Source organism: Lontra canadensis, unplaced genomic scaffold (genome assembly GCF_010015895.1).
Source record: "Lontra canadensis isolate GAN:19392208 unplaced genomic scaffold, GSC_riverotter_1.0 scaffold38, whole genome shotgun sequence".
NCBI classification, from domain to species: Eukaryota; Metazoa; Chordata; class Mammalia; order Carnivora; family Mustelidae; genus Lontra; species Lontra canadensis.
Window position 1 is genome coordinate 10,145,999 of NW_022631032.1, and position 23,072 is coordinate 10,169,070.

Sequence of the window (23,072 nt, forward strand, 5' to 3'; positions counted from 1 at the left end):
GGGTGGGGGGTGGTGGTAAGGGAGGCAGGTGCTCCCTCTGAATCACCTCCTTCAGCCTGAGAAGCTCTTAGTACAGTCCACAGGCTTGGCTATCCCAGGACTTAACAAGGAAGCGTATTTTATTTCTGATGATGGAGAAACGACCAGAATCCACCCCCTGGGCTGCCTTGTTTCAGGGATCTGGAGAAAGGGGGACGCTTCAGAGCTACACCCACGCTACAGCCCATCTCATGGGGGCCACCCCAGGGGCAGAAAAGCCAGAGGCAAAACAGATGTCAGGAGCTTGGAAATGGGTCCGATGCATCAGTTTTGAATCCTGGGTGTCTCACTTCCTAGCTGTGGGTAGCCTTGGAAAAGTTATAAACCCCTCTCCGTGAAACCACTGTTGCTAGAAACAGCAGCCTGCTGGACATGCACTCGGGCTGAGTCTGTGGCTGGGACCGAGCATACTCTAGTACCTGTTTATTACGTTCACCCCACATACTCGGCACTTCACATGTACTCCCCATGCACCCGCTACCACACCTCAGGCCGGGTGAGATTACTGTTCCACTCCCAAACACTCGGCTGTCCCTGACGGCCCTGTGCACGTAGCCTCTCCAGCTCCCAATGTGTCAGTTCCATGAGCACAGGGCATGTCCTCTGTTGGACCCTCTGCTGTCCCAGCACACGTATGACACAAAGAAGGTGCTCGATAAGTCTGCTGGTTTACATTAGCTCCAATCCTCCCCACTACCCTGCAGAATGTTCTAACAGGAAGGAGAAAAGTTCACTCTTGTGTTCGCTCTGGCCATTGGGACTTGATGTGTCCAGTACTTAGTGCTAAGTTACACCTGGCTAGCCATGTAAGGCTAGGGTGCCTACCTCTTGCTGAGACAAGTTCTCTAGTAGCTTTTTTCTGAGACAAAAGCCTAGGCCCACAGCCTGGTCCAGGACAGATTTCATGACAGGTGTGCCACCAAAAGTAATGGAAATTTGGAGTTCTCAAAACTGGGGAAAAGTGTCCAGGAAAATCAGTCCCTGGAGAATGGGCACAAACTAGACTTGAGGAGACAGACCAGCCAGGAGAAGTCTTCTGAGGGTGAGCAGGCAAGAGGAAGAGGTCTGCTACTCAATTTTAACTTCTTCCCTGTTCTGAAAGCCTGTTAGCTGTGGCTTAATAGGGGTTAAGGAATGAGGAAGCCAAGCAGATTGCACACATGCACGGGGACAAAGCTGGGGCAGCTGACCCGGGAGGCCGGATGGCCAGTGGACATGGTCCCCACCTGGAAGTTCTCAGAAATACTACAGGTGGGGGGCATTTTCATCAATGCTTGGGTAATTCTTAAAGAAAAATAAACAACAGGCACCTAGGTGTCTCAGTTGGTTAAATATCTGACTCTTGATCTCATCTCAGATCTTGATCTCACGGTCATGAGTCCAAGCCCGGCACTGGGTGTGGAGTCTACTTAAAAATAAATAAATAAATAAATAAATAAATAAATAAATAAATAAATAAATAAAACAACTCTGGGGGCCTGGGTGGTGCAGGCAGTTGAGTGTCCAACCTTCGGTTTCTGCTCAGGTGGTAATCTCGGGGTTGTGAGACATTTCCCCCACCGTTCTGCTCCATGCTCAGAGTAGAGTCTGCCTGTGACTCTCTCTCCCTCCGCCCCTCCCCTCTGCACTCTCTCTCAAGAAAGTAAATAAATAAATCTTAAAAAAAAAAAAAGGAAGAAAAAATAAATAATGCATTCAGAGAAATTCTACACAGAGAAAATCCTTTGGGAAGAATGATGAGATACTGGGGAGAGCATGTCCCCATTTCCATGGATGCACGGATGTGCTATGAGGGCCTGGCCCAGTGAACCTGGGTCAGGAAGAACTGGGATGGGGTGGCTGGGACATCTGCATTGTTCCCTGTTGGGGACCTTGCAAGGGAGGCTCACAGAGTGGGGGACTGCCCAGGTCTCAAGACAACAGGTGGCAGGGCAGAAGTCAGGGTGGGGCTCTTCTGGCCTGCAGCCCATGCTCTTTCCCACTCTCCTGTGGGTCTTCTGAGGAAGAAAAGGACTGAGACCCCCTCTGGCCACCAATTCAGCAGCCCTGCTGGTGGCCCCAGCCCCATGCCAGAGACCCTGCCTGGGGCCCTCTCCTTCCACACACACAGGCTCTCCCAGCCCTCCGCCCTGTCTTTCCTATTCACTCACACCAACCCTAAATAGAAAAAAGTCCTTGTTAAGTGCTTTATTAGAATAGTTATTTTGTTGGAGTGCCAAGTGGCCTACTCCAGCAACCCCTTTCCATCCCTCTAGCCGTCCCCACTTTGAGTCCAGAAGTAAAACAAAGGCTTTGTTTCTTTATTTTGGTTTCCTCTGTAAAATCTCAAACATGCAGGAAACACCCACCCAGTCCCAGATAAGTGGACTTGGGGCCACTGTCCACTGCAGGCGGGTGGGGTTGGGGGTCAGTGAGTAGGGATGGGCGGGAAGATTCTGATGCCAGCTGACCTTAGTTCCCATGGAGGCCAACAGGGCACCTGGGGCTGGGCCTGGCTTCCTGGAGAAGAAGGGCTGGGCCTGAGAAGCACCAGGCCTTTCGGGCTCCACTGCCCAAGGAAGCTCAACCTGAGGAATGTGGGTGTGGAAGGAGGCTGAGAAGACAGATCTCATACAGTTTTTTTAATATATGCCCCCAAGGCTTTGGGACAGTGGCTCCACCCTTTTCCATCATCCCTGGTTACAATAAAGCCGGCTTTGAAAGAAGAACTTGATAGTGGCTATTTTGGACCACTGAGCCAACTTGTGAGAGAATGGTCCTTGCCAAGACAGATGGGCTCCCTTGGGTCTCCCTACATTTCCAGTAGAATTCAAATACAGGGGGACGAATGTGTAGGTTATCCAAAAGGGGAAATTTTCAAGAAGGTATGTTGAAATTCTAAAGGATAAAAAAAAAAAAACCCACCTAAATGAAATGAAAATTAATTTTCCTTTTTTTAAAAAGATTTTATTTACTTTTTAGAGAGAGAGAGAGAGAGGAAGAGAGAGCACAAGCAGGGGGAGCAGCAGGCAGAGGGAGAAGCAGGCTCCCCACTAAGCAGGGAGACCAAATGCGGGACTCAATCCCAGAACCCTGGGATCATGACCTGAGCCGAAGGCAGATGTTTAACAAATTGAGCCATCCAGGGATCCCAAATTTTGCTTTTGAAATGAATATATGCTTTCGAGGGCAAGAACCTGTCCCCAGATGCCCCTGAGAATGATCAGTTTCTGTGGGGTGGGTGGGCCTCCCCACCTCCACCAGCCCTCCGGCAACCTCCAAACAGCCCTCCGTGCCCACAAACACTGTCACTGCTTGGGTACTGGGCTATATAGTCTGGGTACTTGGTATAGTATGGCCACCTCACACATAGTGTATACAGTAGGTCCATCTATGAAACCAGAACTTTTCTTTTGAAAGGAGGCCTCATTTAAAATAAAAAGGTTTTTTGGGGTTTTTTTTTGTTTGTTTTGTTTTTTGACGGGCAGGAAGGACTTTGGGGGAGGCACTCTATTCTGTTTAATTGACTTATCTGTTCCTGTGCCAGGCCTCCACCACTTTATTCTGGTTTTATAGTATTTTAGTGTCAGGTAAGACTGGTCCCCTCTCCTTACTCATTAAGGTCTATAAGCAAGAGAGTAAAACGCTCAGATTTCATTCTGAAATTTTTGTCCAACATTAAGATGGATTTACAGGGGGCAAAATTATAGACCGAGAATCAGTTAGACTGGTATTGCAGTAACCTAAGTGAGCCATGTTAAGGCTGGAGCCAGAGTAAAGATGGTTAGCAATCAGGGGAGGAATTAATTAGAAATAATCCAAATCATCAGATTCAAAAAAGAGAGAAGTAGGCCTGTAAACATAACAGGTCTGTGTATTTCCAAATAATCAAACAGGAACTGGTTTTATAGTATGTTTCACGACCTTCTCTGGTGCAGTCTTTGGACAGCTCTTACCAAAGAACACAGCCCAACAAGCGGGTCGCTCTGAGGTCCCCAAAACAGGGAGGGACTGTTAGGGAGAGACTCCCTTAAAAGTTTCCCAGCCTTTATTCAAGGGCTCACTTTCCCATTTGGACCATATTTGTTAACTACTGAACTACTACTGGCTTACCTTAAATCATCATACTTTGGGGCACCTAGGTGGCTAAGTCAGTTAAGCGTCTGCCTTTGGCTTAAGTCATAATCCCGGGGTCCTGGGATGGAGCCCTGCCTCATTGTGGGGGGGGTCCTCGCTCAGGGAGGAGTCTGCTTCTCTCTCTGTCTGCCGCTCTGCCTGCCGCTCCCCCTGCTTGTGCTCTCTCTCTTGCTATCTCTCTTTCTGTGTCCCTGTCAGACTTGGGAAGGGACGTGGGCCATGCTGTCTGTCACTCAGGGACAGAGAGTATTTCAATTCATTCTTACCAGTTAACAAAGAGAATGTGAGGCCCACCTCAGGTCCCCGTGTTCTCTTAGGGAACTAGTTCAAATCTTCCTCCCCATCGTGACTCCCTGCAAATGGAGAATGCCTGAGTGTGGAAGGCTTTCCTGGAAGTTTTTGAATCTCCTCGGCATGGCTTTCCAAAACACTACCCTGCTAAGTGTTCTAACCCAGGCTGGGGCTTCAAGCTTCAAGGGGCGAGGCAGGCTACCGCTCTGGCCAGGAGTCCTGGGAGTCCTGGAGTCTGCTGGGGGTGGAAGGGAGAGGGCTGCAAACAGCTGCTTGTCCCTCCTTACTGGGCCTGCAGAGCAGAGATCAGAAACATACCACATTGCACTTTAAACTAGTTCCACACTTTGGAATGGAAGGGGTGTTTTGCTAAGGTTTGTGTAAAATGAGCTCCTTAGCAAATCACTGTTATCTAATTATAAAATCGTGTTTTTTTCTCTCTCTAAACACAGAAGTCTATCACTTACACAGCCTATGCTTTGGGCAGGTACGACTACACTCTGCTTGCAACCTGGCCTGAACCTGCAGTGGTCCAGGCAGGTGCTTCCAGACCAGATCAACATTTTGGACAAGGGTTAAATCCAAAAGCACCCCCCCCCACCCCGTGGCGTTTTCTCCGCAGCTATGGGCAACCTTGGTGGAGGCCCAGAGGCCCTTGCTGAATTAGTGGGGGACAGGAAGCTGAAAGAGCCAGTATGCAGAAGCTCCAAAGCCCACCTCAGGCCGAGGACAGGCCCAGACCAGCGAGGCCTTATGACCAGGGACACGGCCAAAGTCCTGACCTACTGGGCAACAGATTGAGTATAGATGAAATCGCTGGCCTCTATCCATTTTGGGGAGGGACCCATGGTGCTTGTTATACTATCCTTATATTGTCATTTTTCTTTTTGTCAAAAAATTGAAAAATAGACTAAGTGCCCAAAAGATCTAGGGGTTTGCAGTTGACTGTAAGATTAATGGGCGTCAGGGAGTACCATGGCCACTCAGGCACTCTGCCTCTCTTCCCAACCAGCGGCCCCATCACATCCTCTAGCATAGGCCACTCTGTCCCCCTCCTCACAAGGGCTTTGCTCGCCTGCAGTCCTGGCCACTGGTGTGCAGACCCCTGAGGGACAGACCCCATGAGCACCAGGAACCAAGAGAGGGGCCATTTTTGGTCACCCGGTTCTGGGAGTGGCCCAGTGTCACAGAAGGACATGTACTTGGGGACCAGATGGACCTCGGTCAGACTCCTGGGCTCTCCTTTTCTCAGGCTTTGACTGGACGTGGCCTCCTCGACCTCCCTGAGCCTCAGTTTCCACATACGTAAAAGGCTAAGGGCAATTGCTATGAGGCCTGGATGTGGCTAATACAGTGTTTAGCCTAGGCCCAGCCCCCCAAGTCTTTGTTGAAGGGAGGGAGGGAAGGAGGAAGGGGGCAAGGAGGGGGGAGAGAGGAGTAGGGAGGGAGGGAAGGAGGAAGGGAGGACAGAGACAAACTGTCTTTCAACCATTTGAGGAGCCGCTGGAGACAGTGGAACTGGTGATGGAGAAAAGCATGACTATCAGGGATTCGCCAGGGACAGATCCAGGACGAGAGAATCTCTCCTTGCCTGGTTCTTTCCTTTCTCCCCTGAAGCTGCCTGCCCTGGATCTGTCCCTGGCGAATCCCTGATAGTCATGCTTTTCAGGACAAATTTGGGGGCAGCAAGCTTCCTATCTCTAGAAGCGTCCAGCTGAAGCCAAGGGAGTAAGGGAGGGACTGTTAGGGAGAGACTCCCTTAAAAGTTTCCCAGCCTTTATTCAAGGGCTCACTTTCCCATTTGGGCCATATTTGTTAACTACTGAACTACTACTGGCTTACCTTAAATCATCATACTTTGGGGCACCTAGGTGGCTAAGTCAGTTAAGCGTCTGCCTTTGGCTTAAGTCATAATCCCGGGGTCCTGGGATGGAGCCCTGCCTCATTGTGGGGGGGGGGTCCTCGCTCAGGGAGGAGTCTGCTTCTCTGTCTGCCGCTCTGCCTGCCGCTCCCCCTGCTTGTGCTCTCTCTCTTGCTATCTCTCTTTCTGTGTCAAATAAACAAAATCTTAAGAAAAAAAATCACCATACTTTTCATTTACTTTTTTTTTAAGTTTATTTTTTAGTAATCTCTATACCCAACATGGAGCTTGAACTCACAACCCTAAGATTAAGAATCACATGCTCTTCTGACTAAGCCAGCCAGATGCCCCCATCATACTTTTTTTTTTTTTTAAAGATTTTATTTATTTGAGAGAGAGACACAGAGATCACAAGTAGCAGAGAGGCAGAGAGAGGGAGGGGGAAGCAGGCTCCCTGCCGAGCAGAGAGCCTGATGTGGGGCTCGATCCCAGGACTCTGGGATCATGACCGGAGCCGAAGACAGATGCTTAACCGACTGAGCCACCCAGGCGCCCCCCCCATCATACTTTTTAACTTAAAACCTTTCTCTAGTGTTAATTTGAACAAAGTATCCATTTTCCAAAAATGGATTTGATGTGATGCCTGTATTGTTATAATACATATAAACAAGCATATTAAAATGAAATGATGCTATATGTGCCCCACCTAAAATTATCTACCTGACCATGCTGAGAAATATGCTCTACGGGATCGGAATCTAGACTAACTACGCTCCAGGGGCCCCTCCTGGATCTATGATTCTGTTACGCGAGGTTGCTTGAATATTGATGATGCTCTTAATCTTTATGGCCCTTTCTGGTCTCCCAAGAATGTTCTCATCTGTGTATTTCATCTAATCCCATGACAACCCTGAGGGCAGGCAGAGAAGTCACAGATGGCGCCTGGTTCCCTGTAGTAGGAGATGTGGCTGAGGCCCTCTAGACAGTCACAGACCAGAACCAGGGTGCAGAGCCCCCAACTCTCCATCCTCTCCTCATGCTACCACCACACCAAACCCCAATCCATCCTTGGTGCTCTTGCCAATCTCATTAGCATCACAGCTCAGATGTGAATCATGGTGTTTTACCCATTTAGGTGGCCAGAGGCCAAGCTCCGGAGATGAAAATACACCCCTCTGAGGCCCATAAAGACACTTCAGCAACTAGCTATGACCTAGATTGTCATTTGGCCTTCTGTCCATCAGCAGGCCCACCTAGAAAAGCTACCCAAAATACTACAGGTCAATGAGAGGGACACTAAAAAGTTAAATACACACTGTTACTTCCTGAACTTTCTGAAAGGGATGGCTGCAGAAAACTGCCTTGGATCTTGCCAACCTGGGGCTCAGTGTTGGGGGCAGGGGCGAAGTCTCTGGGGGCAGGTGAGATCAGCCTCATGACCTGCAGCAAACACACCCACCAAGAATGCTGGAGACAGCAGATGCCAGGGGTGTAAAGGACTGTCAGCCTCAACATAACCTCTGTTGTCTGAAGCAGCCACCAAAACCTAGCCTTCACTCGTAACATCTACCATCCCAGCATGACAGCCTGGCTGTGGGGACAGAGCCATTGAGTGGGTTCCCAGTAACCACTAGTGAGACAATGTGGCTTAGACCAGGGGATCTAACCTGGTCTAACCTGGAGTCGAGGGCTTTGTACACCCAAGCAGCTTTTCTCTAGGCTTCTCCCTGGCATACTGAAGAGGTTGTGACCCAATAAGGTAAAAACCATTGCTCTGGTCACCAGACCCTCAGCCTTCTTGGCTGCCTTTCCCATGTAATAGCTTGCTGGAAGTGGCGCTAATGTCCAGTCTCTGTGTAGAACAACTTCACATCTTCGGCATCTTTGGGAGATCTAAACTCTGTTTAATCTACTATCCTTGGGTTTTGTTGTTTGCAGCCAAAAGCAGTCCCGCCGATCCAGTACCATAAGGCCGAGTGGTAATACCCAAGATGATGAAGGTTGTCCAGGCCTCAGAGTCCACCCACAAAATCTCTTTCAGGGCCTGAAGTTTCCGTGCAGCCCCTAGACAATGGATACTTGCCAGGTGCCCCAGGGCACAGGGAGCTCCTCCAGCTCCCTCCTTTGTCTCATCCCCACTCAAAGGTAACTACATTTTACCTGCCCTGAGCCTGGCAGGTACAGAACCTCTGCAACTCACTGCACACTAGGATGCTTGAGAATATTCCAGCTTTGCACAAGATCGTGTTCCCATTCAGGTCACATAAGTATGGTTTGTATGAATTATACAATGCTCATGAGCAGGTGTGCTTCCAATCACTTGCAGGGAGGAACCCTCCGTGTGGGCACGTTTCACTGGCAGGACTGATTACACCAGGTGTGACATACAAAGCAGGGGCCATGTTTCCCTGAGAACCCACTTGATCCAGCCCGCTGGTCACCATGCAAATCTGACTTGATGGGAGGATCAGTCGCCCTGGGACCTAGCTTGTTTCATCTGAGTTTGGTAGTCTTCCCCGGCTCCAGGTCATCACTCAAACTCAGGAGCCAACCCCAAAGAACTGTGACTTTACGAGCAGCTCAGATCAACTCACTGTGTGAAATACATATGGTTAGAGTTAATAATAAAATAAAAGTTACACCTGCCACCAAAACGTCTTCTGTAGGTGAAAGTATGAGTAGTAGAAAGTGCAAACTGCCTTTTGCAAGAGCAAAGCGGGCAAATCTTGGAAGACTGCCTCTTGCTCACAGGGGTTCTGCAGGGGGCTCTGACCCTCTTCTCCATAAAGAAATGTTGAGGGGCGTCTGGTGGCTCAGTCCGTTGAGCAGCTGCCTTCGGCTCAGGTCATGATCCCAGGGTCCTGGGAGGGAGCCCCACCTCAGGCTTCCTGCTCAGTGGGGAGTCTGCTTCTCCCTCTCCTGCTCCCCCTGCTTGTATGCTCTCCCTTTCTCTCTGTCAAATAAATAAATAATCTTAAAAAAAAAAAAAGATGTTGAGGCCAGGGGCTAGGGTGGGGGCAGTTTCTGCTAAAGCACCCCACTTCCTCAACACCACCCACCTCCAAAAGAGGTTGGTGGATCCTGCAGCCATGAAAACCCAGAGCATTGAAGCCCAACACCTCCTGACCTGGCAGAGAAAGTACAGACTACACCATAAACCGCAGACAGAGAAACTCACTGGCTGCCGCAAGTGAGAACAGACCCAAGGTTGAAAACCACGGCCCGAAACATTTTCAGCCCCAGTCAGCAGGGACTTGCAATTTACCAGAAATTAGTAGATTTATAAAATGTTAGCCAGCTCAAGTTTCTTCTCTGGGAAGACAAGCAGAGAATCTCTAAGAACCGTCTCCGGGAAATTCTTTGTTCACTGCAAAGCCCCTGACACATGTCAGTTATTAATCCCAAGAGCTCACCACCCCACACTTCAACCAACCTGCGCCTGTAAACAGAGCAAAAGGTTACCATAGGCTGCACCTGGAGCCCTCAAGCCAGGACAGCTCGACCCTCAGAAGAGGGGCCTGAACAGCCACAGGGTCTCCAGATAGGATCTTGGGCAAGTTACTGATACTTTCTAGCCACAGCATCCCAAATGGATGTGGGCGCCTGGGTCGTTCAGTCAATTAAGCATCTGCCTTGGGCTCAGGTCATGATGTCAGGGTCCTAAGATCGAGCCCTTCATCCCCTGGCTCTTTGTGCAGTGGGGAGCCTGCTTCCACCACTCTGTCTGCTTGCCTCTCTGCCTACTTGTGATCTCTTTCTGTCAAATGAACAAATAAAATTTTAAAACAACAACAATAAACCTCTGGGAGAGTCTTGTCAAATGATAAGCAAGCACACTCTGGTCAAGTACCCAGTCTGTGGGAGCCCTGCTGGCTGCTGCTATTACAGGGGGGCTTTGGGTTTTTAAGTCAGATCTCCCTTAATACTCTTTTGAGGCTAGAATTCTGAGCCTTGTCAGTCATTCTCTACCATCATGTCCAGGACAGACTGTGTGTCTTGGAGATGCAAGAACCATTTAGCTCAAGGAGGTTCGGTACCAGCAGGGGGCCTTGAGGGAGGAGGTGGGGGAATCCCAGAGCTCTGAGATCAGGGCCCCATGAGGTAGCCCTTGTCCATCTCTTCAGACTCGGCCTTCTCCAAGGCCAGCACAGACTTCAATTCCAGCCACAGAGTGTAACTGGGTGTTCAGTGCCCACGCTCCTGCCAGGCATCACCTCCCCTAGGAGGCCTTCCCTGACCTTTCACACTGTCTCTCCCACAACCCCTGCTCTTCCCTGATCCCGTCAAGGACCACACTAGGTTGTCGCTCATTTTTTGTCCTTACCGTCCCCGCAAAGCAGGAACGGGCACCATGCCCCACTCAATGGGCGCCCCAGCCAAGTCCGGTCAATGAATGAGCCGGGCCCCAGTGGTGAGCAGAGCCCCAAGCCCCGGGTGCCGTGAAGGGCCGTTTGCGCGACAGGCTGCCTTTTATTTTTGAGATAAATTTGACAACACCCGCAGCGGATCCCTGCCCACGTTAACGCCATTTTAAAAGGGGAGAAAGAGTCCCCCCACCTCCCCCGCCGCTCCAATCCCGCCGCCCACCACCCCGCTGGTCCCCGCCGAAGCGGACAAGAAACCAAAGGGCGGTTCCATGAAAGGGGCTCTCTGGGCGGTGGATAGGCCCTCCCCGCCGCGGTCTCTATTGTGGCGGATCTCTCGATCGCAAGACGTTACGCCGGAGCCCACGGTGGGGGCAAAAGGCCACTCCCCGCCAGTCCCGGGGCGCACTCGGCGCGAGGTGAGCGCGGCAGGGCCCGGGGGCGGCCACACCTCCCGCCCGGAACAAAGCGCCCGGCCGGGCCCCCTGCCCTCCCCGGCGGTTGCACCACTCACCGCGCGCTCCAGCCCCGGCTCGGCTCCGGCCCTTAGGCCGCCTCCTCCATGCCCGCGCGGCCGAGGAGGCAGCGCCGCGCCCGGCCGGCCCCACTGCAGCGGGACTGGCGGCTCCCGGCCAGCCAGCCCTCTGGCCGCTCCGGCCCGTCCCCGCCCCGGCGCCTCCTTAAAGCGACCGCGCAGCCCGCGCGCGCCCGGAGCGCCCGGCGCGCCGCGCATTCCTTATATTGCAACAGCGCTTGCTAAAAATAGAGCTCCGCGGCGAGCGCCGGCGCTGGGGGCGGGGGGTGCGCCGCGACCCCGTCGGCCCCGCGCGCACCCGGGTTCCCGGGACGCGCGGCCCACTCAGTCCCGGCCACACGGGCAGACTGCCCCCAGGCCGGCTCCGAGCGGGGCCAGCGCCGCCGCCTTCCCCGCGACCCCGCGCACTTACCCGGTCAGACCCCGGCTCCGCCGCGCTGGCTTTTAAAGTGGACGCGGCATGGGAATCGCTTGGGCCTCTTTAAGAGCCTCTGGCCCCAATCTTGGAGTCTCCGCTCCGGCTGGCCAACTTCTGAGACTACCGACGCCTCCCCAGTCCTTAGCGATCCCGGGTCGCCACCTCAGCGGCGTTCGCTTCGAATCCCGAGAGGGGTTTCTTCCCAGATCCTGAAGCAGCCTCCCTTCCCGATAGGCCTTCTCAGTGCACCATTCCTGGGCCCTAAGTTCGTTCCGATAGGTGCGACGGGCACAGGCGACACTCGTGCTCCGTTTCATTGTTTCACTCCTCTCCATCGATGACATTTTTTCGTTTAAAAAAATGGAAATATAATCCAGATACCATAAAACAAGACTTTGGAAGTGTACAATTACGTGGTTTTTAGCCTATCAGCAAAGTTGCTGGACCATCACGGTAATTTCAGAACATTTTCATAGCCCACTCCCCTCCAAATGCCTTACCCATTTGCAGTCACTCCCCATTCCCCACTCCCCAGTTGCTGGAAACCACTCCTGTCCTTTCTGTCTCTATGGACTTGCCTATTCAGGACATTTCATATAAATGGAATGCTACCACATGCGGTGTTTTGTGAGCAGCTTCTTTCACTTCGAATTATGTTCTCAATGTGCATTCATGTTGCAGCATGAAACAGCGCTTGTTCCTTTTTATGATCAAATAATATTCCAATGTATGTATACACCACATTTTGTTTCTCCATTTCAGATGATGTTTGTTAGGCTGTTTGTATTTTTTGGCTGTTAAGAATACAGCTCCTGTGAGCATTCCTGTACAACCCCTTGTATGAACGCATGTTTTAACTTCTCTCGGTGATATACCTAGGAGTAGACCTGCAGTAGAAGCAGAATTGTGGGTCATGTGCTTAACTATGTTTAACATTTTTTTTTAAGATTTTATTTATTTATTTGACAGAGATCACAAGTAGGCAGAGAGGTAGGCAGAGAGAGAGGGGGAAGCAGGCTCCCTGCTGAGCAGAGAGCCTGATATGGGGCTCAATCCCAGGACCCTGAGATCATGACCTGAGCAGAAGGCAGAGGCTTAACCCACTGAGCCACCCAGGCGCCCCAGCTATGTTTAACATTTTGAGGACCCCTCCTCCCACTGTTTTCCAGAGCAGCTGAGCAGCTGCACCGCATTCCCACCAACCATGTCTGAGAGCACCAATGGCTCCACATCCTCGCTAACACTGTCTTTTTGATTACAGCCATTCTAGTGAGAGTGAAGTGATAGCTTATTGTAATTTTGGCAATTGGTGTTATTTTTGAGGACTTTCTTGTGGGTGGACCTTGATGATAACTTGGAACCATTTTAAACGTCCAGATAAAATATAAAAGATTTTATTTATTTATTTGAGAGAGAGAGAGTTTGCGCATGAGCTGAGTAAGTGCAGAGAGAAGCAGACTCTCTGCTGAGCAGGGAGCCCCGCTGTGGGGCTCCATCCCAGGACTCTGAGATCATGGCCTGAGCTGAAGGCAGACACTCAACTGACTGAGCCACCCAGGTGCCCCTCACCCCCTTGTCATTTTGAGAGCTTCACCTTCTACCCCACCCACCCCCACCTCTGCCCCAAGCCTAGGGGGAGCTTACTACTGAGTCCTTCCTGTCGTGCTGGGGCTTCCAATCTGATTTTTTGTTTTGTTTGGCCTCCCAGGTACCCATGAAGCCATTTGGTGAGAGTTGTGTCCCCCCACTTCCACTTGCTGCCCTGAAGTCTCTGGAACCCCAAGAATCCCCATGGTGGGGGGAGGGCATTAGGTGCTATCAAGTATCTCACCTTAGTAGGGAGTCAAAGAGCTTGGCTGAGGAAGGGCTTGAGGGAGAAATGCTCATTGTGACCAGCTGGGTCTTGCCCTGAACCTGCTTCTTCCTCTTCCTCCCATTTACCACAGGCCTTGGGGGAGACTGGCAAAGTTCTGTGTGTCCTGGTGGTCTGTCAGCCCTCCTGGGCTCCCTCAGTCAAGAAACATCCTCTCCTGGGCCCTGACTTGCTCAGGGCTCTGAAGTGTTGTCCTCAGCTGGAGCTGAGACAGCATCCGCATGAGAGCAAAGATTTTTCTTTATACACAAATCTTTAAAAATCTGTCTCCTCAGAAATGGAACTGAAACAGCTAGTGATCACATACAGCTACCTGGGATTCTCTAATGTAGGTTGTGGCTGAGGGCTTACAACAGGGCCCTTGTCCCATTTGGGCTGCCTCCTCTGCTCTCTGAACCCTGAAATAAAGTATGGCTCAGTGGCTGGCAGACAGGGCCACTGGGCAGGAAAGGGAGGCCTGAGTTTGACAGTTTGTTCATTCAGTAAACACTGCCAGAGCACCCACTGTGTGCCAGGTGCTGTGGCAGAGACCTTCCTCCAAGCCAACTCAGAGTGCCAGCCGAGGGTAAGTGGTGGGAAAGAGAGCGGTCCCGGGGCCTGTGGGGCCCAGAAGAAGGGCATCTAACCCAGAGTGGGGAGGGTGTGGGTGCCCAGCTCAGGCTTTCTGTGAGAAGTGATGGCTGAGCCAGGGCTTGAGGGACAAATAACACTCAGCTAGAATGAGAAAGGAGAGACAAACCGTTATATGCTGAGGTATGACTGAGATGAAGTCTTCGCCAAAACTCCCGCAGATCCACGTGTCTGACCAGGTGTGTTAGCAGCATGGTAGAAGGCCAGACTCCAGGCCTAAATACCTCCTGGCCAAAAACCCAGACTGGGCTCAGGTCCAAGTTTCAGGGCCTGAAGTCCAAGGCCGGCCACAGGGCCAGGAGCCAGCTCTTGGCATAGGGCAGAGACGAGAGTTACTGGGCTGACCCAGAGTAGAACTTTCCTGCTCAGAGACACAAGCAAGTGTACCACGTCCCCTGCAGTGTCCTGCACTGGCCTCTCTGCCCCAAGGCTTGCTGAGTGCAGTGCCTCAGAGCAGACCCAAACTGGCACCTGGGGGTTCAGTGTGCAAGCCTAGGGGCCTGGGGACTTGAAGGGCCAGGAGCCATCCCGTGGCACAATGTTCTTCCAGAACTCTCTGCTCCGCTGTGGTCCCTGGGGGCAAAAGCAGCTCTGAACGCCTGAGCACTCACGGTGTGCTGGACATGGGCCTAATGTGAGCCCTCACATGTCCCAACGACCTATGCAGATCTTACCTGCCCTGATTTAGACATAAGGAGACACAAGCCTAATCCCAACCAGCCAGTAGACTCAGAATCAGGGTCTTCTGACCACAGAGCCCAGACTCTTTCCCGTATGTCTGGTGGCCTCGACAGGCAGGTCAACTGTGTGTTTGGTGTTGGGAAAGCAGGGAGAAGGTGAAGAGGATACTAGTCTCCTTAAGCCTGTGGCTAGACTTAGACCTTTTGCTGACCCTGAAGCATCGACCATGGGTTAGCAGAAGATCCTCACCCCACCCCCATGCCTGTTCATCCTCTCTGCTGACCTTTCTTTTGGGCCAAGTACACGCTGTTGTTCGCCGGCCTGCCCATGATACAGCACCAAGAATGACACAGTCTTCTCTTAGGGTTCTCACGGCTCATCTCGATCTAAATTCAGTCATCTCTCATCTTCAGCTCTCCCTGCTACCCCTCTGTACATCCCCAGCTGCCCCAGCCCCACAAGGAGCTAGCCCTCACAGGATTTTCTTCTCTGATGCTTCTGGTTCCTGATGCTTGTAGTTTATCCCTCACACAGACTCTTGCTCGCTGGGGCTAGAAGAGCAGCTTTCAGTCAATCCATTTCCCAGTCATGGCCAAACTTCTCCATAAAGTTGTCCATACTCAGTTAATATGTTTGTTTCTTATTACTTGTTTTTCTCTCCCTTAGCTCTTTCTCTGTTTAAACTAAAGTCCAGTGGCTTTTAAACATTTTTGGCTGCAACCCATAGAAACAAATAGGTTTTACATTGAAAACCAAACACATAACCCACACAAGTGAAACAAAAATTTAACTAAATAATACTTACCTTTACTATATGTGATGCACTCTAATCTATTCTATACTGTTTCATTTAAAAATTCTATCAAGACCTATTAAAATGATTTCATGCCCCATTAATGGGTTGTGACCTACAGTTTGAAGAAAATTGAACTCAGATATTTTGACATTCAGAGCCTCAAAGTAGGGACATTACAGCAGAAATTTGTCAGGAAAGAAAGTCAACTTGAAGATTTTGAAATACATGTTACAGACAGAAGTTTGAAAAGAAAAGAGTTTTGAATCTCAAAAGCCTAGATTTCTGGGGCACCTGAGTGGCTCGGTCAGTTAAGCATCTGTCTTCGGCTCAGGTGGTGATCCCAGGGTCCTGGATTCAAGTCTGCATAGGGCTCCCTGCTCAGCGGGGAGTCTCCTTCTCCCCACACCCCCCACCTGCTCATGCTCTCTCTCACTCTCTCTCTCTCTCAAATAAATATATATTTTTAAAAAGCTTAGATTTCCTTTCCTAGGCGGGATGTAGTAGGTCGTTGTAGGCCAATGGTCCCACAAGGTCCTACGATGAGATGAGTCTCTCCAGCTGTCCCCTCACTCATCTCCCTGGACATTTGTCAGTTTGGGGCACTGCTTAACAATTAAGCTTTGCCCAAAAGAAAGATCTCTAATGGAGGAAAGAGAAATCAGTAAAGCTATTAGTGGCTACATGGTACTAGAATGAAAAATGGGAACATGGAGGCTTTAAAAACACGACCCATTTTCTCCACAGGATGTTTGCTGAGTTCTGGGTCTGGCTGCATCTAAAAAGGAGAGTAAAATCTTCCACAGTATTACAGCACTTGGAAAACAAAGTCTCTCCAAGAAGAAAGGGCCTGACTCAAACACACGGCCATTCTTCATGACATTTCCCAGATTTTGAATCTGCAAGGGGACAGAATCTAGACAGTTCGATTATGAACCTGTTAAAGGCAGAACTGAATCTCTACAGTCCTTCATGGCTGAAGGTACAGAGACTTGCAAGGCTCTCAGTATAAATCCGCATGTAAGGAATAAGGATAAACAGAGATAGATTGTTTTATAAACACTGAAATCCAGCCTCAATTCAGCTTCATCCTTCCCTGATGCCTGAGTAATGATTAGTACCCTTTATGCATCATTGCATGTGTGTTATACTTCAAAAATTCAAAATAGCCTCACTTAGATTAATATGTTGCATAAAATAGAAGAAGAGGTAGATAAAATAGATAAAAGGAAAGGAAATGTCATCAGATAAGTGGAATCTACAAAAATAAAAATAGAAAGAAAATGCACACTCTAGAACTTATAAAGTCTACTAACAGAGGTCAAGGACACATTGGATGAATTTAATAGCAGATTGAACACAGCTGGGAACAGGATTACTGAACTTGAAGACAAATTAAAAAATACATTGAAATGAAAACACAGGAAAAAAGACTGAGAGAAAAAGAGGTAATAGCATAAAAGATAATCAGGCCATATACAATTGTCTAACATTCATATCACTGGAGTCCCAGAAAGAGAGGAGAGAGAGAATGGGACAGAAACTATAGTCAGAGAGGTAAGAACATAAAATTTTCAGCTGGTTAAAGACATAAAATTCATAGATTCAAGGAGCTTACCCCAAAGAGGGTAAGCACAGAGAAAACTGAATGCAGGCACATCATAGTTAACTGCTGAAAACCAGGCAAACATAATTTTTACAAAGATTATTTATTTTAGAGAAAGAGAGAAACAGGGACTTAGAGCACACACATGAGAGCAGGGAGGGGCAGAGGGAGAGGGAGAGAGGGAATCTAAAGCCGACTCCTCACTGAGCGGGGAGCCTGGCACGGGGCTTGATCTCACAACCCTGAGATCATGACCTGAGCTGAAACCAAGAGTAGGATGCTCAGCCAACTGAGCCAAACAGTCACCCCTCAAACATAATTTTTAAAGCATCAGATATCTTCCTTCATTGATCAAATCCTTTGATGAACATTTCCTGGAGCTCAGAAGAAGTGGAACTGGGGTGAGAGCCATTATTTCCCACCACAGGAATGATGTGGCGAGGCCTGGCCTCACAACAGGAGACGACATTCTGCAACTAGGAGCATGAGCCCAGCACCCGGAACATCTCTCCTCGCTAATTACCCAACCTCAGCTGGCCCAACAATGGAGAAATGATCATCCTTTGTAGCCACAAGTATTTGGGAGTCATCGTATTTGAAATATTGTAACACCAAATTAGAAAAGCAAAAACTGCCCAGATTTTGAACCTGCAATGCAGGATTTGCTCATTTCCATTTAGCCCCGTTCTTTGAAATCCAATTTACATTACCCCTGCTAACAAACAGGACAGAAAAAAATTTAAATCTTTGATGGTTAGAATTTTAAAACATTTTTACACTAAGACAATACGGATTTGTATGTAGTATTTCAGAATATGCATACATCTTAGCAAAGTTTAGAGAACCCAGAAGGCCAGTGAGCATGAAGCCCTCTGATACCTGGGGCAGTCATTCAGGAAGCCTCCGGGGACACCTAAAGGAGCAGAGTCTTTAGTAACGAGATCTGTGTGGCTGATTGAGATCCAGATCTGCCTCAAAAGCTTCTTTTGTCTGCCCAAAAAGATGGGCAAGGAGTTCTGTTCTAATGAGAAATTAGATGGGAAAGAAGTCCTGCTCTTTAATCTCCCAGGAGAGCCCAAACAATCAAGGGTAAAGCTCATTACCTCTTGGGTGATATCAGGAACTATGAAGGTCTGAGATTTTATCCTACTTGCAAGCTAACAAGTGGTCTTTCCACAGTTTTATGGACACTGGCAGAAAACATGAAACTCCTGGGTTAGCGGTGAAGGATAGGTTATTTCGCACAGCAATAGTAGTCATCAGGGTATTCGCATTTTTGCACAGGATTCCTTGGCCTGGATTTGCAGAGGACAACACGAAGAAGGCCAACTACACCTGCATGTACAGTGGGCTGTGTTATGGAAGAACAGCTCTGAGCTTCGGAAAGCCAAGCTTTCACACTGGAGAGTGGCTATGCTTGCTGTAGAGGGAGACACGACCTCCATCTTCCAAGGCTGTAATGAAACCCGCCCTTCGTTTTATTTTTATTTATTTATATTTAAAGATTTTATTTATTTGAGAGAGAGGGAGAGAGACAATGAGCACAGGGAGAGGCAGAGGGGAGCGAGCGAGATGCAGACTCCCACTGAGCAGGGAGCCTGACATGAGACTCGATCCCAGGACCCTGGGATCATGACCTGATGAAGGCAGCCGCTTAACTGACTGAGCCACCCAGCAGCCCCTGCCCTTTGTTTTAGAAGGAGATGCTATCTCTATCTGTCAAGGCTGTCCACTGTATAAATGTTCCTCTGCTTGCGAAATGTGCAGAAACGTGAGACAGCCTCGAGGAATGCTGCTGATAGGAACCTGCGATCAGACTACTGTGTGAGGTGCAGATGTCTCCTTGCTATCTCCTTTAACCTCTGGATACGCCTGAGTGGTGGGCAGCGCAGAGCTCACCAGTCCTGCGTGTGAGGGGTGCCTGAGGGTCTGTGGTAAGAGTCACTAGAAAGGAGCTGAAATCCCAATCAGCAGTTTGATGAGACCTCCAGTGACTGCTACAATGTCAAAAGAAATGCTAGACTCTGACGCAGATTGGTGGACTCAGAGACAAGCTGCTTTCATTTTGTGGCTCACTAGCCTTTTCAAAGTCAGCCTCATGATCAACAAAAAACTACTAGAATTTATAGGTAAAGTTAGCAAGAATACAAAGTCAATATACAAAACCCAGTCTATATCTTTGTGTATGTGTGTTTTTTAAGATTTAATTATAAAGTAATCTCTACATCTAACATGGGGCTCGAACTCTCAACCCCGAGATCACGAGTGTCAGGTTCTGCCAGCTGAGCCAGACAGGCGTCCCACAGAATCCATTGTGTTTCTATGAATGGGCAACACATAACTAGAAATGAGGTAAAAACATAAGAGCAATTTCATTAGTAATAGCATTAATAAACATAAAATACAAATGACTTCCAGCAAGTATAAACACTGATGACATGAAAGAGTAAACAAATGGGGGGATGCCTGGCTGGGTCAGTCAGTTAAGCCTCTGACCCCTGGTTTTCGCTCAGGTCACGATCTCAGGGTCCTGAGATGGAACCCTGCATGGCCTCTCGGTGCAGAGTCTGGTTGGGGTTCTTTCCTTCTAGCTCTCCTTCCTCCTCTACTCCTCACCAAGCTTGCGCAGGCATGCTGTCTCTTAAAGAAAGAAAGAAAGAAAGAAAATCTGTTTTTAAAAAAGAGTAAGTAAGTGGAAAGATGCCATATTCATGACTGGAAGACTCAATATTATCAAGATGTCTATTCTCCTCAAGTTAATCTTTAGATTCAACGCAAGCTCAATCAGATTTCCAACAGAATTGTTTAAAAGATACTAACAGACATTTTAAGACTTGTATGAAAATAGCCAAAGCAATTTTCAAACAGAAAAACAGTTAGAGGAGGACTCAGAGGACTTGATTTTAAGACTTACTATGTCTTAGCTCAGGCTGCTATAACAACATACTATAAACCTCACAGTTTTGGAGGCTGGATGTCAGAGATCATGAGGGCAGCACGGACAGGTAAAGGCGAAAGTGTTCTTCCTGGTTGCAGACTGCTGACTTTTCCTTGTGTCCATGCAAGGTAGAAAGAGAGCTAGCTAGCTCTCTGGCTTATTCTTATAAGGGCACTAATTCCATTCGCAAGGAGTTTTCTCTCATGATATATTACCTCCTAAAGGCCTCACCTCCAAATACAATTTCATTAGGAGGATTAGGGTTACAACATATGCATTTTGAGGGGACACAAACATTCAGTCCATAACACTGTACAACTGTAGTCAAGTTAGTGAAGAACCAGCATAAGGATAGATAAATAAATAAGTGGGATAGACTAGGGAGTCCAGAAAGAAACTCACACTTATAACCACCTGATATTTGACAAACACCCCAAAGCAACACAATGGAGTAAAGCAAAGTCTTTTGAACAAATGGTATTTGCACAAGCAGAAATCCATATGGGGGGGGGGGAGAAAGGAAATCTGACCCCTACCTCCCATCTCATACAAAAGGTAATTAGAAGCAAACTGTGGTACACCCATTCATGAAACATGCAGCAATAACAAGGAACTAAATACTGATACATGCAACAACTTACATGATTCTCCAGGGAATTATGCTGAGTGAAGAAAAGCCAATCCCAAAAGGTTACATGCTAGATGATATGATCTATATATCATTTTTTAAGTGACAATATTTTAGAAACGGAGGACAGAATAGAGATGTAGGAAGTTAGGGGGAGAGATATAGGAGAGAGGTGGGTGTGGCTGAAGGGCAACACAAAGGGTCTCTGTGTTCAGGACCCTAACTATGGTGGTGGATACATGAACCTATACAGGTGATAAAATTATACACAAACACACACACACACAGAGGAGTACAACTAAAACTCAGGAAATCCGACTAAGATAGGTGGCTTGTATCAATGTCAATATCCTGATTGTGATATTAGACTCTAGTTTTGCAAAATATTACCATTGGGGAGACTGGGCAAAATGTACAAAGGATTCCATGTTATTCTTACAACTACATGAACCTACAGTGATCTCAATAAAAATTTCAATTAAAAAATGAATTTGAGATGGATCACAGGCCTACATATAAATTTTTAATAAGTCTTATCATTATAACTTTTTTGTAATTCCTAGGAGAAAATAAAGGGACTATCTTCATGATCTGGCAGTAGGAAATCCTTAGGAAGATTTCTTAAACAGGGGGAAAACGCCCAATACATATAGAATAAAAACTGGCAAATTGAATCTCATCAAATTAAAAACATGTCTGGTCATTAAAGCCATCCTGGTCACAGGGAGCTTGCAGACGGGGGCAGAGTGTGGGGGGGTTCAGAGGTAGCGCTCATCCCCGCCACCCTGATGGAGGAAAACTAATCGAATGGCTCCATCTGGCTGCCAGGGCTGGGGGTAGCCACTGTGAACCTTGCCAGGGAAGCTGCCTCCCAGCGATGGTCCTATGCTGTGAAGAGAGGATGATACCACAAGCAATAATAATGGCTTGACTACCAAGAAAATTTGGAAGATGTTATCTCTCTCCACAACATTTCCAAAATGTAGGTATTATACTCCCCATTTTAAAGACTAGGAAACTGAGGGAGCCTGGGTGGCTCAGTGGGTTAAAGCCTCTGCCTTCGGCTCAGGTCATGATCCCGGGGTCCTGGAATCAAGCCTCGCATCCGGCTCTCTGCTTGGCAGGGCGCCTGCTTCCTCCTCTCTCTCTCTCTCTGCCTACTTGTGATCTCTGTCTGTCAAATAAATAAAATCTTAAAAAAAAAAAAAGACTAGGAAACTGAGTCTGAGGAAGTTGAATCAAGGTCCCCAGGCTCACACAGCTGATAGGTGGTGGGTCCAAGGACCCAGCCCGCATCTGTGAAATACAGTTACTCCAGCACCACGTCTGTGAGATGCTCCCCATTCTGCTACTCCTAGTGCCTTCCTCAGAGCCAGTCAAAATAGGGACACGCTGGTATTTATGGAAAAAAGAAACCATAATATCTGGAAGCAGAGAGGTGTCAATATGTATACATTCTTATCAGCTAACACAAAAAACTGGAAACTATTTGGTTTTGTGATTTGCTCTCAAAGTGAGTAAGTTCATTGTTGTTTCACACAGCCACGATACAATTCTAAGTGTTTAAATAAAGAAAATGCTCTTGGCATCCAATTTGGATCACAGAAGGGTCTTGCGGCAATAAACATAACTTGGCAGAAGAAAGAATGATTTTTTTTGTTTGTTTTTTCAGTCTTTCAGATACCAAAACACAGCAGTAACCTCTGAAGTTAGAAGTCTTTGTATGAAACAAAAGCAAAACAAACAAACAAAGCACCTTCCTTTGGCCAGGACTTAGAGGCAACACAATCTAATCACTGATGGAAATCATCAAATATGTAAAAGATTGAACTTTCATTAAATCAAGATGCAAAAAGCGGGGTGATCCACTTGGGAAAAATTGAGGAGGCTCTATATTGTCCAAACTGTACGCTTTTGAAAGTAAAAAGAGTTGTTATTAATAATTGCACAGGACAACAGTTACAAAGTCAGGATATAAAGACATGTAGTTGCCCTAAATTTGTTCTGTGGTTTAATTTGGCAAAGATGTGACTACATTTTATGGTGGAGACCTACCAATGGTGAGAAACTGAACCCTTTCAAAAAGAACAAAAAGTATCTCTCAGTGTCCTAGCAGTATTTTTCAGTGTCCTGATTTGAATTTTATTTTGGAAATAAAGTTCTAAGGGAGATTTCAAGCCATTCAAGAGCATGAGTAACCCCCACTTGGGGGCTACAAACATCACTTGGATTTAGTAGACCCAATCTGCAATTCTGTGTTTTACAGACACCCCTGTATTGATGTGCCTAAGTTTGCTTA

At 48.2% G+C, this 23,072-nt stretch overlaps 1 protein-coding gene across 3 annotated transcripts in view; it reads right to left on the minus strand.

The window, feature by feature from the left end:
- Window positions 1-11,731, minus strand: part of MRAS (muscle RAS oncogene homolog) — a 61,673-nt gene extending 49,942 nt beyond the window's left edge. Inside the window, exon 1 of one of the 3 annotated variants that reach the window (XM_032869606.1) lies at window positions 11,619-11,731. The gene's annotated coding sequence lies outside the window, so the exon portion shown is untranslated. Of the gene's footprint in view, window positions 1-11,185; window positions 11,358-11,618 lie in introns of those variants that run through there. The other 2 variants (XM_032869605.1, XM_032869607.1) reach the window with 2 other exon arrangements.
- Window positions 11,732-23,072: the final 11,341 nt, after the last annotated feature.